We start from the raw sequence: 6000 nt of genomic DNA on the forward strand, positions 1-6000 counted from the left end.
GCAGTCGCACTGGATGCAAATAATCGTCTATATCCAGTTGCATTTGGTATTGTGGATAGTGAGAATCATGATTCTTGGAAGTATTTCATGTCAGAGCTAAAGGAAACGATTAGGGAAGTTGAGGACCTGACATTTGTATCTGACAAGCATGCAAGTATTACACATGCCTTGGAAACTATTTTCCCCGATGCCTATCACGGTGCTTGCTACCACCACATTAGTATGAATGTGGTTGCTAAATTCAAGATTTATCATTGTCATGTGTTGATGTATAATGTGGCATATGCTTTTAGGAAATCTGAGTTCCACGCTAACTTCAAAAAAATCAAATCAAAAGACCCAGCTATTGCTTAATACCTAGAAGGCATCGGTTTTGATGAAGTGTGATAACTCTACAAAATAGAGTTATTTTACCACATTTTATAAGCCAATTGTTGCTTAGTTCTTGAGTTTTAAATTAATTTATCAATTTTTTAAGTAATTTTGAATTTATTAGTTTTATTTTGATTTTATGTATTTTTTGTATTTATTTTGTTTAATTATGTTGTTACTAATTTATGTGTGTTTAATTTCTTTATGTAGGTGTATTTGTTGGGGCAAATGAAATGTTGATAAAATGTTGGTATAAAGAAATGAAGAAAGCAAGCCCAAAATGAAAGGCCCAATCCAATTCTTGACAATGCCATGTCATCAATCCATGTGCTTCTTTCTCCACCATTGGATTTGTAACTATAGGAAAAGATGACAATTTTGAGCATGAATCCATGTGCTTTTTTTTTAGACCAATAGGAGTGTTATCATTTACCAAAGAATTTATCTATAAATAAGAGTCTCATTTCACTATTTCAAGCACACCTTCTCTTACACCACTTCTTCCATCTCTCTATTCTCTCCATCTTTTTCTTTTCTTAGATTAGTTTTTATGTATTTTTAGAGGAATAATTTGGAGGTTCCTCCTCCAAATTTTCCTATTTATGTTGTAATTTTTATTTTGTTTTTGATAGTTATGGGTTTCTAATCCACTTAAAATTATTAAGGTGGAGGATGAACCAAGATATAACTATATAGTGTTTATTTTATGTTGACCTCCCAAAATGAGCAATAAAGTTTATGATTTTTCTTCTTCTAAATATTTCTTTCATCTATAATATCATGTATTTTAGATTGTTAGAACATATTTTACTTGGTTCTTAATTGTGCAAAAACATAGTATTCTTTGATTAAGATGTGTCATTAAATTGTTCACATCCAATGCTTAGAACAAAAATACTATATTTTGCTTTAGAAATAACATTATTTGATTTTTTTGTAGTTTCATTAAATTGATTCACAACTAATGCTTTGAAGTTATACTATTGAAGTGAAGGAAAATGTAAAAATAATGTTTTGGAAAAGGTAATTAGATTAATTTCAATTATCACTAAAAATTGGGAAGTCAACATATTAATAAATATTATTATTTATATTTTGTGGATTCTAAAATCTTAATAATTTTATAAATAACTATTAAAAACAAATCTTTTTAGTTTATTTATTTTTAGTATTTTCTTTCTTTATTTTAAAACAAAACACATTAATCTTTGGAACTAGGTTAGAAATTTATTTCACTTTGGTAAAAATAGTTTTCTCTTTTGATTTAAGTCAACTCCTTTGGGTTCGACCTCGTGCTTACACGAAAACTATTCTATAAATACGATTCGTGCGCTTGCGAGTTTAAATTTTAAAACATACCCGTTTTGGGTCCATCAAGTTTTTGGCGCCGTTGCGGGGGAGTTGCAAAGAAGAGAAACAATTTGTGTCAAGGTGAGTAAAATTCTTCTACTAGTTATTTTATTTTTTATTGTCAAAAAAAAAAAATCTAAGTATGCTCTGTGGTTGCGGTTTCGACTGATCTTCCACATCAGAAAATGTTTCTTGTCTTTGTCATTTAATTTTATTTTTCATTTATGTTTGCTAATTTTGTTTTGTTATTTAATTGTGTTTATTTCTTGTAATTTTAATTTGCAAAAAAAAAAAAAAATTAAATCTCTTGAAATTCTAATTATGCTCTATGGTTGCAATTTCAATTGACCTTCCATATCAGAAAAGGTTTCTTGAGATTTTCACAAAAAAATTGTCATTGAGTTATTGCCATGTTTCCTATTGGTAGCATAGGTTACATGAGCCAAAATGGATGCCCTTGGAATAGTACTAGGAATTTTAACAATGCATATCATCCTAGGGAAAGAGAAGACATCAACGCTCAAATAGAAAATTTGTCTAGAACACTAGATGTCTTACAAGCTAGGCAAACTCAAGATGACCATAGGGAGATAAATAATGCATTTCACTCTCATCACCATGAGAATTGTAGTCATCCCTTGGAAAATCCCATTGATTTTAGTTGGAAGCCTGAGTACAACTATTATGCATCATCGCACTTTGATTATAATGAAACCAATGATGTGCATGCTTATGGGAATTCCTCAGAAATCTCATTTGATCCCACCTATAATCCAAATTTTACATGGAGTCAAAACTTGTCTCCAATGAACCATGTGCATCAATTCAACATGCCTAATCTAGGTTATTCCCAACCCGATCTGTCATATCCTCCTCAACAAGAAATCAATCCATCTCTAGAGGATACCCTACAACAGTTCATGCAGTCAACCCAACAAATTTTACAAAATCAGTCTCGATCCATTTCCAACATCGAGAAACAAATAGGTCATCTTGCAACTGTTTTGATAGAGACGGAAATACAAGTTCTTCCTAGTCAACCCATTCCCGATCCATTAGTGCAAACCGAGAGTGAAAAAATGAACGAAGTTTTCAAAGAACCTGTAATAAGCATCCAATTGCTAATTGAAACAAATGAGTTTGATGAATTGATTGATGGGGCTCACGAGGAAAATGAAAAAAATACAATTGTACCTCAAGAGCCAATAATTGAGCAAATTTTCATACATACTCAATTTGAAAAGGAGGATAAAAAAGATGTGCAATTTTCTTACTTCATTGAAATGCCACCAAAATTGCATGTCTCTAATTACTTTGTAGGTGTGATGCTTTCAATTCTCATTTATGGCATTTGCATCAACATTATAGTTCACCCTACAAATGAAATTCTACACCATCGATTGGGTGTAGGATAAAAAAAAAAAAAAATAGTCGGGCTAAAGACTATAAACTAAAGCGCTTTGTGGGAGGCAACCCATAAGTTTCAAGTTCCATTTTGTATTTCCTTTTGTATTTCACGTTTGTTGTGTGTTTGTTTCATGTTTTTCAAGTTCAAATAAGTTTGAAGGAAACTTCTAGCCCAAAAACGAAGGAGCCAAATCATGGAAGCATACATTCAAGGGAGTTTTCTTAACTTTTTCAAATTTATTGCTCATTGAGGACAATGTTTTGTTTAAGTTTGGGGGTAGTGTTGTGTGTTTTTTTTATTTTTTTATAAAATGTTCAAAAAAAAAAATTTGGTGATTTTTCATTTTTAGATGATAAATTGAATTTGAATTTAGTTCTTAGAAAAATGTGAATATTTCTTAAGCTCTATTTTTAATCTTTGGGTTAGTCTTGCTTAAATATAGATTTTTCATAAAAGAACACTTTCTATCTTTCTAATAATTTTTGTGTAATTTAGATTAATTTATATAAGCATAAAATTTTGTAAATCTCACAAGTCCTAGAATTCGATTAATTATCTCTTGAGGCGAAATCCTAGAAAAGCACATCATTAGGGAAATGATTTAGGCTATCTTTGGAACGTTTGAGCCTTTTGACTTAATCACCGTTACACACATTATTCCCTAGTTTACCCCATTTGAGCCAAACACGAGTCTTGTTATATTGTTTTACCTATATGTGAAATCTAAAACTTCTTCATGAATTTCATTCTTTACACATGAGAAAATATCATAAAGCTATGCATCTTGATTTGTTACCAAAGTGAAAATAGGAAAGAAATTCGGAAAGCCACATCTTAAAAAAACAAAAAACAAAAAAAAAACAAAAATATTGTGGCAAGCTAAAAAAAAAAAAAAAAAAATTGAAGATTCCAAATGGGTGGAAAGAATTACTATGGAAATGTTATGGCGTATACTTGAAATATTGTGATGTCTAGTAAAAAGTTCGGAAATACTCATGTGTTAGGAAAAAGTGATCTAAGCTAAAATTCAATATCATTTTTCTCACATTCTTCTTTACCCGCACATTACAAGCCTATAAAGTCCTATTGATCCTTGATTTTGTGTTGTTTTACATTAGTGGAGAGAGATAAGAAAAACGAACCTATGGGACTTTGGTACGAAAAAAAAAAATTAATTCATCATTCCTTGAGATTTAATTATTTTATCTTTGCATAAATTTTTCCAAAATTCCACATGATTACTTGGTAAATAGTTTTGTGTTTCCATATTGAAAATTAGTTGTTGAAAGCAAGATTGACTATTGGATTAATTACATGAGCTTAATGTCTCTTCATAATTTTCATTGAGCTACTTTCATTATGCAATTTTTGAGGAAAACATTTGATGTCTCCAATTAAAAAAAAAAAAAAGGTGTTTTTAATTTTTCTTTTGCTTGAGGACTAGCAAAACATTAAGTTTGGGGGTGTGATAACTCTACAAAATAGAGTTATTTTACCACATTTTATAAGCCAATTGTTGCTTAGTTCTTGAGTTTTAAATTAATTTATCAATTTTTTAAGTAATTTTGAATTTATTAGTTTTATTTTGATTTTATGTATTTTTTGTATTTATTTTGTTTAATTATGTTGTTACTAATTTATGTGTGTTTAATTTCTTTATGTAGGTGTATTTGTTGGGGCAAATGAAATGTTGATAAAATGTTGGTATAAAGAAATGAAGAAAGCAAGCCCAAAATGAAAGGCCCAATCCAATTCTTGACAATGCCATGTCATCAATCCATGTGCTTCTTTCTCCACCATTGGATTTGTAACTATAGGAAAAGATGACAATTTTGAGCATGAATCCATGTGCTTTTTTTTTAGACCAATAGGAGTGTTATCATTTACCAAAGAATTTATCTATAAATAGGAGTCTCATTTCACTATTTCAAGCACACCTTCTCTTACACCACTTCTTCCATCTCTCTATTCTCTCCATCTTTTTCTTTTCTTAGATTAGTTTTTATGTATTTTTAGAGGAATAATTTGGAGGTTCCTCCTCCAAATTTTCCTATTTATGTTGTAATTTTTATTTTGTTTTTGATAGTTATGGGTTTCTAATCCACTTAAAATTATTAAGGTGGAGGATGAACCAAGATATAACTATATAGTGTTTATTTTATGTTGACCTCCCAAAATGAGCAATAAAGTTTATGATTTTTCTTCTTCTAAATATTTCTTTCATCTATAATATCATGTATTTTAGATTGTTAGAACATATTTTACTTGGTTCTTAATTGTGCAAAAACATAGTATTCTTTGATTAAGATGTGTCATTAAATTGTTCACATCCAATGCTTAGAACAAAAATACTATATTTTGCTTTAGAAATAACATTATTTGATTTTTTTGTAGTTTCATTAAATTGATTCACAACTAATGCTTTGAAGTTATACTATTGAAGTGAAGGAAAATGTAAAAATAATGTTTTGGAAAAGGTAATTAGATTAATTTCAATTATCACTAAAAACTGGGAAGTCAACATATTAATAAATATTATTATTTATATTTTGTGGATTCTAAAATCTTAATAATTTTATAAATAACTATTAAAAACAAATCTTTTTAGTTTATTTATTTTTAGTATTTTCTTTCTTTATTTTAAAACAAAACACATTAATCTTTGGAACTAGGTTAGAAATTTATTTCACTTTGGTAAAAATAGTTTTCTCTTTTGATTTAAGTCAACTCCTTTGGGTTCGACCTCGTGCTTACACGAAAACTATTCTATAAATACGATTCGTGCGCTTGCGAGTTTAAATTTTAAAACATACCCGTTTTGGGTCCATCAAAGTGGTCCCGTGCTTACTTTCCTGGAAATAGGTATGTCA

Source organism: Humulus lupulus, chromosome X (assembly GCF_963169125.1).
Source record: "Humulus lupulus chromosome X, drHumLupu1.1, whole genome shotgun sequence".
NCBI lineage: Eukaryota > Viridiplantae > Streptophyta > Magnoliopsida > Rosales > Cannabaceae > Humulus > Humulus lupulus.